Here is a 15,188-nt window from a genome sequence, read left to right on the forward strand (position 1 = left end):
ATTCATTCAATAGGACAGCTGGGCCAAGGGAAGACTGAGGGAAGAAAACCCTCCTTCATTATATTATAATAGTGATTTTATAATGGTAGAACGCCGGTTCCGTATGGGTGAAGTATTCCTTTAATGACAGAAGACAAAGAGTGGAGAATGGAATCAGTGGGCATTGGAATAAAGTATTTATGTTGAACAATCAAAAAAAAAAGTTGACATCCGGAAATATTTTAAAGGTGGATTCAGTGATTCTGGAGAATGCTTGTTGTCTAAATCACTTTACGATCCGCTGCATGTCTGTACTGGCTGTGCACTGGGGGAAAAGAATCAGTGTAAATACACAACCTAGGCTCTATAAACAGGCATGATCCTGCTTGCTTACGATGGGCCTCCTTACATACAGTACCTGTTTACAAAGCCTAGGCTGACAAAGTGATCTGAACTAGCATTCATGAACACTATGCCTGCCGTTTAGCTCATAAGCTTCTTAACCGTTTCTCTGTGGCCTGTTTGTCTGCGTGTCTCCATAGGTTATACCATCCCTACTGACACCTGGCCAGTGCTGGCCACCATCACAGAAGGAGGGGATATGTCTATGTCCTGGTTCCTTCCACCTGGCACAGTCAAGCCTGAAAAGACCAACGCTTTGGTCACAGTGCAGAGCAGACCACCAGGCACCGTCTATGTCAGGTGAGCAGTGGCTGCTTTTATAATGGGGGTTTTCCTTCAAGGCCAGACACGGCAGGCAAAAACATCACTTTTTCAATCACAGGTTAGTTGATAGATGTGTGTCTATTACGCTTCCATAACATGTCTTCTTTCATACTAGGATAGCTCCAAAATAAACTATACATGTAGGTGTTTATTTGACTGAACCTTGTCTGTTTATTTCTCCTATACTACCATTTTTGACGGCCATGATCTCAATTTTTTTTTCAAAACTCTGCATACAATCTCAACTTCTAAACAGTTACATTGACTTAACATCTATAATCGTTCTTCGCACTATGCTGAAAGTTATTACAGAATGATTTGTTTATATGTTGTTAATTGTCTGATTTATGATACAATTTCTCCTTAAGAAAATTTATTCTTAAGACCTGTAAATTATATCTATAAAGTATTTTGATTTATAAAGTGAAAAAAGGCTGAATCCAAAATGTGTTTTGTAAAAACTTTGGACTCTTAATATGTTGTAAAAAATCAATTAAAGATATTAACTTTTCCGAAATTTGCTTATTTATTCAAATATTTCTGAAAGAATCTATCCAAAAAATATTATTTCTTAATTGGGGTCAGACTTTACCGTAACTTCAAATTTACCCTCCTTCATTTTACTAATGCAGATTTACAGTAAGTGACTAGATAATTTGGCATGTTGAAGTCCCATCAACAAAACTGTACAAAACAGTGTGATCTCATACTATCCTCCTCTCACACTGTTTCCACATCATATCAACAGGGTCTTTGGTGGTTATCCAGTCATCTGGATGGGTGCAGACAATGTAAAGAAGCTTCGTGACTCCTTGGTTAAAGCTGGGAAAACCTTCAACCCCGACGGTTACAGCGCTGCCCTCTATGATTCCATCATGTCTCTTTCTCACCACAATGAGATCTGGATCCAAGCTGCCTAACAACATCATCTGAATACAGTACCGTGTGCATCATACAGCTCCGGAAATAATTAAGAGACCACTCCAAATGTTCAGTGTCTCTTGTTTTACTATTTTTAGGCATATGTTTAAGTAAAATGAACATTTTGATTTTATAATATAAACTACTAACAACATTTCTACCAAATTCACAATAAAAATATTGTCATTTAGAGCATTTTCAATAAGTAATTTAGAGATGAAGATTGAAGAAAAATCCAGACTGGTCTCTTAATTTTTTCCGGGGCTGTATAATCACTGCAGTAACTCTATGCTCATGTTCCAGATGAAATACTTTATTGATCCACTTATTATTGTAAGAGAGAAGTATTGTAGAAAGTAAATTTGACAAGAATCACAGGCAATTTTCACACTTGTTATACCTTGCTACAGTCCTGCTTTATAGAGACAGTTCAGTATTTTTGAAGTGGGGATGTATGAGGAGCTTATACAGAGGGGGGCTGCAGAAAAAAAGTAGAAATGCCTACTTGAATTTATTTTATTTTTTTAGATAAGCATTAATACAGTATCTCACAAAAGTGAGTACACCCCTCACATTTCTTCACATTTTTCTTTATATCTTTCCATGGGACAACACTGAAGAAATGACACTTTGATACAATGTAAAGTAGTCAGTGTAGAGCTTGTATAACAGTGTAAATTTACTGTCCCCTCAAAATAACTCGACACACAGTCATTAATGTCTAAACTGCTGGCAACAAAAGTGAGTACACCCCTTAGAAAAAATGTACAAATTGGGCCCAAAGTGTAAATATTTTGTGTGGCCACCATTATTTTCCAGCACTGCCTTAACCCTCTTGGGCATGTAGTTCACTAGAGCTTCACAGGTTGCAACTGGAACCCTCTTCCACCCATTTATGACAGCATCACAGAGCTGGTGGATATTAAAGACCTTGCGCTCCTCCACCTTCTGTTTGAGGATGCCCCAAAGATGCTCAATAGGGTTTAGGTCTGGAGACATGCTTGGCCAGGCCATAACCTTTACCCTCAGCTTTTTTAGCAAGCCACTGGTCCTCTTGGAGGTGTGTTTGGGGTCGTTATCATGTTGCAATACCACCCTGCGGCCCAGTTTACGAAGGTTGAGTGCACGTGGTCAGCGTCGTACACAGAGGTTGGCTTTGGAAAATAGACGTATGAGTGCTGCCAGCATTGCTGAAGGGCTTGAAGGGGTGGGGGGTCAACATGTCAGTGCTCAGACCATACGCCGCACTCTGCATCATTAGAACATCATACTGGTCTGCATGGCTGTCATCCCAGAAAGAAGCCTATTCTAAAGATGATGCAAAAGAAACCCCACAAAAAGTTTGCTGAAGACAAACAGACTACGGACATGGATTACTGCAACCATGTCCTGTGGTCTGATGAGACCAAAATACATTTATTTGGTTCAGATGGTGTTAAGAGTGTGGAGCGGCAACCAGGTGAGGAGTACAAAGACAAGTGTGTCTTGCCTAGAGTCAAGCATGGTGGTTGGAGTGTCATGGTCTGGGGCTGCATGAGTGCTGCCAGCACTGGGGATCTACAGTTCATTGAATTCTAACATGTACTGTGACATACTGAAGCAGAGCATGATTCCCTCCCTTCATAAACTGGGCCGCAGGGCAGTACTGCAACATGATAACGACCCCAAACACCCCTCCGAACGACCACTGGCTTGCTAAAGAAACTGAGGGTAAAGGTTATGGACTGGCCAAGCATGTCTCCAGTCTTAAACCCTATTGAGCATCTTTGGGGCATCCTCAAACAGAAGGTGGAGGAGCGCAAGGACTCTAATATCCACCAGCTCCTTGATGTCCTCATGAATGGGTAGAAGAGGGTTCCAGTTGCAACCTGTGAAGCTCTAGTGAACTACATGCCCAAGAGGGTTAAGGCAGTGCTAGAAAATAATGTTGGCAAAACAAAATATTGACACTTTGGGCCCAATTTGGAAATGTTTTCTTAGGGGTGTACTCACTTTTGTTGCCAACAGTTTAGACATTAATGGCTGTGTGTCGAGTTATTTTGAGGGGACAGTAAATTTACACTGTTATACAAGCTGTACACTGACTACTTGACATTGTATCAAAGTGTCATTTATTCAGTGTTTTCGCATTGAAAGATATAATGAAATATTTGAAGAAATGTTAGGGGTGTACTCACTTTTGTGAGATACTGTATATGTGGTGAAAACCCATTTTTCTGCTGGCCCCCTCAGTACAAGGCTGATTCTGCCACACATGACTTCACCCCCCAAACCCTTTAAAATGACTGCGCTGACCGCCATCTCCATATGGTAACACACTAACTGCTGACATGTGCCTCATACAATCCCGCTTCAAAAATACTGTAGTGTCCCTTTAATGGACAGACATTTGTTAGGCAGTCAGCAGGCAGACATGCTCAGGGGCTTCTGTTGCATTCCTGGAAACCAGTTTTCAGGAATGTCGGGGGGTTTAAACTCTCTCGCTCTTTTCACCTTTTGAAATAATTAAATAATAGTTTTGTCGTTGTATAATGTGATAATGCTTTTTGTTCAGAACATATCTGCTGTAACTAAACTAAACTAAACAATGCATACCTTCCCTCCTGTGTGGTTCATGTCTCATTATTGCTTCTATAAAAGAACATTGACCTCATAATCATGTCAGACTGACAGCTACTTGCTCATAATCATGTCAGACTGACAGCTACTTGTTGAAAACATTCTTGGACAAAAGCACTTCTCCCATCACAACTTCCTGGTGAGACTTGTGAGTGCAAACAGATATGGCAGCCTCCTATTCACTGTTTTCACTGTATAAAGGTGTCATAAAACAGTTTTGAAAGAAGTTTAGTAATATGATCTCAAAAATAATATTTGTACTTAAAGTATGCCTTAAGAACCTAAGTGGAAAAAGACAGATAAGCAAGTACTGAAGTATGGGTTAAAAAAATGGCACATTATATGGGATTAAAAAAATAATAATAATCCTTTACCACATTTACATGTGTATGTGCTTTATTTAAAACAAAAATTATAACCAGATCTGTGTATTTTTTTTTGGAACATTCCTTTAGAAATTCTTAAAAAATCATATAAGCTGATGAGTTCCAGTGACTATCAGGCTCAATGTGCTGTGATATCTAATATTAAACACTAGATGGTGCAGTTGGTTTAACACACACATAAAAAGACTTGGCAAATTTAGCTGACTTCAAATTTGGCTGGCCTTTTTTTCTTCTCTGAAAGATGAATTACATCATGTGTTGTGTCAGGTGTTTGCCGTCACATGTTCGGGCAAGTCTGATGGACAGATTGATGGCATATTATTACAATTCCATTACAAAGTGCACACATAGGCAGCATTTTATGTTGTCAAGGTGAAGCTACAGTATGTCTCCTGCTTCGCATATGAAATGAAAAAAGAAAAAATTGCTAGCTTCTGTTGTGGCCTAAAACAGGAAACAGTTTTGGATCAAAGCAATTGCTATGTTGAAAACAAACATGGACTGGTTAAAACAGTGGTCAGAAATGGCCGCACTATACATACAAACATCCCATTGTTAAAATAACAAAATGATACCACATACTACATAGCCACAATTGAACCATTAAAAGCATACTAGGGTTGTCACGATACTAAAATTTCAAATACAAACTATTTTTAAGTTTTCAGAACATAGTGCACAACTTAGCTTAACGGATCAATATCGCTGTAGGGTGCTTTTCAGCTCTCACAATACTTACCTTATTTGAATATAAAGATGAAAACTAGGGATGAGAACCGAGAACCGGTTCTTGTTCAGAACCGGTGCCTAGTGAACCAATTCCTTGGAATCGTTAACATGCCTGCTTAACGGTTCTGCTTATCGGTTCCGCTCGTTGCAAATGCGTCATGACTTCACACTCTCGGTGCTTTGTTTTGGTTCAGAACGCAGCAAACATGGCGTCGAGGCAGAAGCGCTCTAAAGTTTGGTTGTAATTCAAGCAAAAAGGTGACAATATGGCCACTTGCAACAATTGTAAAGTTTCCATTTCGTCAAACGGCACACACACAAGCAAGCGCGCTGCGATCCTGACGGTTAAACATTTAAACGTCCGCTCCGCTGCCTTACTAGTCGGCACCAGAATTGCTCATCACTTGGATTTGAACATAAAATGTATGAGAATGAACGTGTGTGTAGGCCTAGGTGTGGGCTGATAAAAGAGGGAGATACATAAACAGGCGAGAGCAGCATAAAGCAAAGCAAAAAGGATTTCTTGAGCGCTGTTTACTCTCGTTCATCAGCTGTTATTGCTGCCTTTACGCACGGCGGTGGGGACGAACCCAAAACGACACACAGCGGGACTCGGCGGTCCGGTGATAAGGAAACGTTTAACAAGACACTTTATAAAGACAGTAAGACACACTTATAATAACAATCCATGCCCATAGAAACAGCTCTGCCTTGGATTACTTGATGGAGCGATCAATGTGTATTAAACCATTCGCTACGTGTCTGATGACGGGCTATTATATTAATAATAAACACCGCGCTGCACATAACAGCATGTACATTGTAAAGCTGAGATGGAGCGGTGTCTCCTCGTTGCTGGCGTGGTGAAGACTAAGCCAAACGATACATTGTCTTTTAGCCTTTATGGCGTATTTATTCTCTTCTTGAATAGCCTACATCAGGGCTATTCAATTAGTTTTGCATGGGGGCCGGTTGGTGGAAATTATCCAAAATGAGGGGCCAGAAAAAAATGCCTGAAATTGATGAGCATCACATCAATAGCTACATACGTATATTGTAAAACACTACGACATAGGAGTGCATATATTGTCTTTATTTTATAAAATAGAGTTCACCAGCTTATCAAAAAAATCCCTATTTGATTAACATAGGATGCCTGTTGTTTAAGTGTTTAACGATCTTATCAGTTCAGGAAAACACAATAGGTTAACTCTTCAACAGCTTATCAAAATACATAGAAATAAATGTACTCTAAGTGCAACAGCTTATCAAAATACAGGTAGGCTTGGGTTTACTAAGAGTGAAACAGCTTGTCAAAAAACATAGAAATAAATGTAGGCTACTCTAAGTACAACACCTTACAGTGTTTTCCCCCCAAAATGTGTTTGTCAAGGGGTCAATGCCCAGGGCCATGGGTGGCGCTGCGAAAAATGTGGCTGTATTTTGCTTAAAGATGCCAATGCACAGTACAGAAATAAACAACTGCTTATTTGAATACAAAAAAACAACAGACACTGACTTTACAGTTGTGCAATTTTGTTTGCTATGTGAAGGTACACATTTTGTGCAAACATGCAGACAGTACAAAGCAAAGTTCTACTGGTGCAATATTATGCAGACACACTAAATACAAATAATGGACCATATACTTGGTCCACTACAATCGCGCGCGCAAAGCTGCATACACAGAGCAGCTGATAGAGAAACGCTTGGAGACACATGTGCACATTTATTTACTGCAGATTGCGGCCTTTCGCGCAGTTATGACCATGCAAAAGCACACATTGCGCGTGCTAGTACATTAATTGTGCACCACTTTTTTTCACCAACATTTTTTTTTTTTTTGGGTCGGTTGGTAGTCAAGGCGGGGGCCAGTAAACATTCCTATTGAATAGCCCTGGCCTACATGTTCAACAACAACGTACAACGTGACAGTTTGACCCGAGGCGTTCCTTCCACGGACCAATAAAGAAAGGGTTCCTTCACATGAACGTAGTGACATCATCACGTTGCCCTTTCAGAGTAAGGGCGCAATCATCATATAATAACTAGGGCTGTCAAAATTAACGCGTTAACGCAGGGTGATTAATTTCTGGAATTAACGCGTTAATTTTTTTATCGCAATTAACGCATGTGCAGAATGATCCGCCTTGTGCATCCCACCGGGTCTGTACTACAGTCACTCTAACGTTATGGCTGACCCAGGATCAGTAGCTGCGCGCAGCCAAACATAGCAGCACGTTAGCCTGTGTCGTGTTTTAGTCTGCTAACGGTCACGTCTGTGTTGGGGGCATAGATAGTATATAAAATCAACTGCCGCGGGTGACAGTTGATGTCGGGAGCAAAAGGAGGAGAAACATTGTCTGCTCTGTTCAGAGCCCAGTTTTGCAGTTCTCAGAGGTGTGTGTGAGTAGACATCAACATAACGTTGGCTTCCTGGCACAAATGAACAGTCCCCTAGGACGTGTTAGCGCGTACGTAAAAGTACACACACACACACCGCGGACTGTAATCAAGTTGTATTCAAGAATGCACAACCTATAGAGACACCAAATAAATGCCATTATATAGCCTCTATTTGCCCAAAGACATAGTAAAGAGACAAACCAATTGAATTATGGTGTGGTAGGTATATATTTTAGTTTGATTTAAATTTATTTTCAGTATTAAAACCATCATTTGGATTTTCAATTCATATGGAGATGGCAGAAGCAAAGTGTTTTTTTGGGCCTGCTGGATCGCCAAAATAAGAGAAAGAGCTTCCCGAAAATCTACATAGTTTTTTGTGATGTGATTCGTGTCAGGTTGCTCTATAGCAGTTTTTAACAAGAAATTAAGACCAGAAAAGTAGTATAATAGGATCTCTTTAATCTTTCCGTTCATACAACAATATACAGGGAAAATTCGAATTTTTCCGGGCATATTATGAATGGTAAAATTAATCGTGATTAATCCACAGAATCCTGCGATTAATCTGATTAAAATGTTTAATCGTTTGACAGCCCTAATAATAACACTTAACATACATTTAATATCTTGTATCCTTCCTGAGAGGGCAAACACGATGATTTTTCTGCATAAAAGTGGATAATTTGCCAAAGTTGATAGTTGGTCTTATCTATCTATCTATCTATCTATCTATCTATCTATCTATCTATCTATCTATCTATCTATCTATCTATCTATCTATCTATAAAGCAAGAAACGTCTGTCTGTGTGTCTGTCTGTGTGTGGCTCGCATATCTCTCCGAGTTTTAGTCAGATCGGCATGAGCTTCCGGATATTGCTTGCGCACAGCACAAAGGTGTGCATCCTTCATTTTGAAGTTGTAGAAGTTATCATATTTATATCATGCTGGCGAATAGTAGCTTACGTGCGCACGGAGCCTCCCTCTGACGAGCGGGACACACACAGCAGACCAACACAGCCTTACTTCCTCAACAACTCCTCACCTGCTCAACCCGGGCAGCTTTAATGGTAAAGACTGCACTATACGCTATTTTCACTGTAATAATACAACACGGTCTCGGATGCTTCCCCAAAATGTTTTATATCCGTTTAAAATCTAAACTGAAAGCCCGAGCGCGACCGCGCACGCACACAAGTCCCGCACACCGAGCGCGACCGCGTGCGCACACAAGTCCACTCCCACACACCGAGCGCGCGCACACGATACCCCCCCCCCTCCCCACCACACACAGCTGACTGCTACTGACACGTTGACGTTAATTGACAGTTATCCAAACTCTGTTTTAGCTTTCAAATACCTAACAGTAATGGTAATGGAGTTAACAATGTTGTCTTGGCGTGCAGCATAGACTCCTTTTATACACAGTGCAGCCATTTACAGATTGTATAGGTAACACCTGTACAGCGCGATTCTTCTTTAGGCTTCAACACTTAATTAATTAATAACATTTTCTGTTTCATTTTACTTAACCAACCACATGGAATTAGTTTGTGGTTATCTTTACACAATACACTAAGGAATGTTGCCCTAATCTATAGCCAACTTCTACAAAGTAAGCCATCAATGATAGCAGCCAAATGTACTGTCTAATATCTTTCTTTGTTTACCTGCTTCCTACGGGCACTGCACTAGTCTTTTCAAAAGACTTGTTTGTATGTATTATGTCAATTGAATTTTGTTTCAAGTGCAAATGAGCACTGTTAATATTCCAAAAGGCACAAGCTCTTCCTTGACTGTTTTCAGTTGTGTTTTAGTTTTTAGGGCAAATAAGGGCATTTGGTCTTAAAAGCCAAACATTTATTTTTTTGTCTGGAACAATGAATAATGTTAAAATTGACAATTTCCTAATCCTAAAGTAGCCAACTCTTGATAATCTTTCAAGGAACACACTAGACACACCTTTGATCTAATATTAAAGAGATTTAATACAAACAAACTAATTTGTACTTATTCTCTCACTCATTGAGAATCGATAAGGAATCGGATCGATAAGCAGAATCGGAACCGGAATCGTTAAATTCTTATCAATTCCCATCCCTAACGAAAACTATATTTTATTAAAGGTATGATTTCCCTTTCCTAAACAATTATATTTGTTTGATTTAAAGGTACACTGTGTAACGTTTTAAGTAATTGTAACCCAGGTTATTTTCTGTAGTTCCAAAGTTACAGAAATTCCTTAAAAGCATAATTTTCAGAAAATAGTCACTAGATACTGTAGTTTACAATGCCCCCTAAACGCATCACAGGCGCATTAACGGCAGACAGCCGATGACGCAGAAAAGAGAAACTGCGGCTGTATCTTGATTCAGGGGTAGCGGTCTACGAAGGCTGCATTTGAAGACCGATAGCGTCATAGTGGCGTGCAAAGGTTGTTCCATTTGCAAGGCTCCTTGCAAGGCTCCTAATATGCGGCAGAGAAATGCAGCCTTCGTTTCACGGTTTTGAAGGCTGCATCAGATGTATCCTTCGCAGCCCAACATATCCCATGATTCATTGCGTTTTTTTCAGAGATGGCATACAATAAAATAAAAAATAACAAAACAGCAACGTGTTGCTCCATCTTCTTAACTTTTATCTTCCTTTCTTTTTTTCTTGTACTTTTTTTTCTTTTCGTCTGGTAGGCACCTTCTTTTTTCCTCTGCTGACAAGGCTGTTTCCGTTGGCAGCTATCAGGGTTGCTAGGCAGCACAGGAGCGGCGTGTCGTCACGCAAGGTAACGGCTTGTTACGCAAACCGGAAATGCTCGTAAACGGAGACCGTCCCGTTTAACAACGCTCGTTCGGCCTTCGAATCGGCCTTCATAGGCTATAGAGCTGTTAAGCGGAAGTGGCGGAATTACAGGGCATGGGACCTCTCGGCTGAAAAAAATTAATGGGAGTCTATGGAAAGTAATCTACTATTTTCTGGTCCCAGTCATTAAATGCCTTGGATTACATATATGTTTTGTATTGGTCTAAATGATAATTTTTCATGTGAGGAGTTTGACGGTATGGTGTATGATTATTCGTCTTTTGACGGCTTTTGAAAAAATGTTACGAGAACAACTACAAGTCTTGTCGCCTCTGTGACGTCACCTCAACACATTCCCTCCACTTCTCGACTGACAGTGCTAATGCTAATGGCTGGCGTGGACAACGCCAACAATCTCCCCACTCGAGAAATTGAAACTCTCCACATGTCCACTTGTGTAGTGGTTTTCGCCACGCTGAAGACTTTTGTCTTGTCATTGAAAGAAGGCGGTAAAGTGCATTAAAGACACAGCCATGTTTCTGAGCTAAGCGGGTGCGAGTGGTGGTGACGTATATCATAAGTGTCAAGAGCAGCGAAGAGCTGTAGTCCACAAAAGCGCTCTGCACAAAACCTGACCGTATCCAGCTTCTACTCGCTAAATTGTTCCATTCTTTGCACGAAAAAATACCATCTAAATCCATACAAAACATATGTGTAATCGAAGGCATTTCATGACTGGGACCAGAAAATAATAAATTTCTTTCCATTGACTACCGTTGTAATTTTTCCAGCCGAGATGTCCCATGTCCCGGAAGTAAGCCAATTCCGCCTAACAGCTCTATAGCCTTCATAGACCGCGTCCTACCAAGGAGGCGGTCTCTGTAACGGGATACAGCTTGCGAGACACACATGCAACTACTAGTAATTAGCTGATGAAGATAACGATATTGATAAGATACCTAATAATAATATAATGTGAAAAACTACATCTGAGACACTTTTGAGATAAGGAAAACTACTAGCGGTTGGTTCGGGAGAAAGCTCCGGACGGGTGCTTTCCGAGTGTATATTGACGATTTATCCTGGTGAGTTAACAGTTCTAGGTTAGCTAATAAGCATTGGGTTAGCCGCTTAGCATTACCTTGTTTTTGATAAAATGAGTAATTGTGTGTTAAATTGCCTGAGATATGTGTGTGAAACTTAAAAACCAGTCAGGATATAATGTGTATATGACGTGAATTGGATACGGCCGAGGGTGTTAACTGTTCAGCCATTTAGCATCGAAAATTAATGTGTATTGCTGCTTTTAAGATAGGCTATTTTCCACGTGTTGCTCCGTTTTGTGCCTTGTTAATGGCCATCGCAATGTGTTAGCTACAGGCTAACTGTTAGAGCATGGTTAAGCTAATTTACACGTGTGGAGAAATAAGTTAAAGGGTTGATATTTGCATTTAATGAGGTTCATGTTTAAAAATAGGGGTTAAAAGATTAATTTAATTCATATGCTATTGCAAAGTTTATTCTGTGTGTACTTTTAAAAAGATTATTATTTAAGTGTAATGCAATGGACAGTGAAAAGAAAAGCATTCAGACTGTTTTAATAACTGCGCTGCACACTTTTGTGCAGGCTGGTTTTTTCGAGGGACGAACTGTGTCAACTGGACTGATTCTACTGCTTTCACCATCATCGCTGTTACTGGATCCATCATCTCTCATTGGACATCAGTTGCATGCATGGACATTGTGCTCAAATCCACGCGGTGGTAGGAACGAAATGAACGAACTGAATTGAGGATTATTTGGTTTTGACACTTTTTCTTTATTCTGAGTACCCAGGGGGTTGTTTTTCTTTTGGTTCTTGGGCCCAAGACAAATAATTGATTAAACTGTTATTAAGGTATATTTGAAGGGTAAACACTGTTAAAAGGTACAATTAGAAGGAACTAAGATTCCTAAGCAGTGATAAATTTGTGTTTTTTTTCTAGTCCCATGAGGGATATATTTTATTTATGTTAAGTACTTAGTGCTGCTAAGGTACAGTTTTATTTAACCTTTTGCTTTATTATTCTGGGTCGATATTTTTTTTTTTTTACATTGCTGAGAGAGCAAGTGCAACTTAGTTTTTGAAGATATCTTTATAAATACAAAACTTTTATTCTCTAAAGTCGTGGTCACGTGCCGTTGTGTGGGTTGGAGGTCTCATTAATGATATTAAGCTACAATCAATCCCCTTACCAATCGAATGTGAACTTAGAATCTTTAGTAACCTGATATAAAGTTAGACATAGACATTTAGAATAGATACCCCACCTGTACGGGTCACCAGAAGGTTACATAATGTATTAGCTAAAATCAATATCCTCATTCATGAATATGTCCTCATTGGTGTAAAATCATCTTTGTCAGTAATCAGAATTATCCTCCTTATTGAATAATTTAAAATCACAAGAGAGAACGCTACAAACCGACACCCGTCTTCACTCATGGTCTCACTGCCGGTGCACGCCAGAACGACAGATGGGTGAATCCTTCCCAATGTCTGTTTTGATGGTTTTTATCATGTTTTTATCACACTTATGGATCTGAAATTATGCTAGATAACTCGCTGCTTGAAGACCGCAGTGCATTAATGTGGTGACGTAGGGACGAGTGAGGGGACTGCTAAATGCAGTCACTGACAGGAAGTTAGCTAAAAGAACTATTCCGCTTACAGCACCTTTAATATTGCATGTTGTACATTGAACGTATTGAAGTCTTATGGAGAAAAATCCGATCTATGAACAGCCAAGAGGGACATAACGTAATTAGGGCTGGGTATCGTCAAGGACTTCGCGATACGATATGTATCACGATATATTGCGTATCTTGATATATCACGATATATTGCGATATTCCATAAACAAGTTACCTTGTCAAACGTAACAAATGAAGTCAAAACTATTTCATTCACAACTTCCTTTACTATTTTTCTTCCTTTTTTTTGGTTATGGCAAATTATCAAACACTGCTGCAGCTGCCATAACATCAAAATAACAAATCCAATTCACTCTTTTACTAACTGTACAGGACACAATGAAAATGAAAACACATCAGTGTGCTTTTGTGACATAGTGAATCTTAATGAAGAATTCTTATAAAGAAAACTGATCTAACTTCAATAGTCAGTATCCTAGAGGCTCAGGCCTGACAGCAGACATGGGTTTGAATCTGACCCGAGGTTGTTTCATTCCCTCTCTGCCCCATTTCATATCTGTATCTCTGCACTGTCAATAAAGCCTTGAAAAAAAAAAATCATAAAAAAAAATTAATTAAAAAAAAAAATCGATATTTTGATATAAAAATCGATACTGATATCGGGAAACTAAGTATCTCGATATTTCGATTTTTTGACACAGCCCTAAACGTAATACGTGGTTGGCTACTAGCAGGCATCCTTGCTGATAACCAGTGTTTGAAACGTAAGGTGCACCCACACCAAACGCGTTACGCGTGTAGGGCTACGGGCGTAACGTGCCTGCTAACCTGTTGCTTGATCATTCGGTGTCAAAAATGGTTCTACGCGCCTATCTCCTCCTCGATAATTTATTTCCCCTAATCAACCATGGCTGTGATCAGACCCGACCCGACACAACAGCGTGCATGTCCGCACAAAAACAACAACAACAAGGCTAACAACTGTGCCAAAAGACAGATAAACAGCAACTGAACATCACAAATAGCCTAGCATTAAAACTGCATTGAATATTCATGCCGCTCGGAAATACACACTAAGCAAGGCAGCTACATAACAAACACATTTACAGCAGCATTGTGTGCACGGCGGCACAAAATAAAGGCAAGTAGCCTACATTCCCCTACCTGGCTGTGACAGGGGACCGTGGCTGGCACTTGTCGTGAAAGTTCCCCGGACATAGCCGTCATGTTTGGGTTCATAATATTGAGGCGCTAGCCGCACACAACCGGTCGAGTTAACTAATGCTTTCCAGCGCTAACTTGGTTTATCGGCTAAAGCACAGCTACACATATTCACTGAATTACCAAGGAAGCCCATTGTCCTGGCTCACTTTTCCCACGTTTTGTAGAACCCGAGGCGGCTATTGAAACCTTGGAACACATGTTCTTTTTATGCCCTGTTTCCAAAGTATTCTGGTCTGATCTACATTATTGGGTCTCACTCAAGATTGACGGTATCCCACCCTTATATGGATAATATAAATTCATCCCTTTCCGACTTGATTTACATGATCATCCTCATGGTTAAATATCATATCCATTGCAGTAAGTGGAAAGCTTCCAGGCCTTCCTTTGTATGGTTTATAAATTATTTTAAACAGTTTTTCTCCTCCTTGAAAAAAGTAAAATCTAGTAAAATTGCAAGACAAATGTATACAGATATTTCCAGGAAATTGTTGTTTTGATGCCACTGAATGTAGCTCCTAAATGTTATTTTAGACTTCTTGCTTTCGACTTTAAAAAAAAAAAAATGTATACCCCTTGTTTGTTGTTTGTCCTGTTGTTTTTATTCTTTGTTATATTGTATCTGATGAATGTATAAGGTGTGTTTTCTTCCCCTAAGAGAGTTTTGTATTGTAGGGGAGAACGGGGGAATCTGAGGCATCGGGTAA

The sequence above is a fragment of the Ammodytes marinus genome (genome assembly GCF_949987685.1).
Source record: "Ammodytes marinus genome assembly, chromosome: 11".
NCBI classification, from domain to species: domain Eukaryota; kingdom Metazoa; phylum Chordata; class Actinopteri; order Uranoscopiformes; family Ammodytidae; genus Ammodytes; species Ammodytes marinus.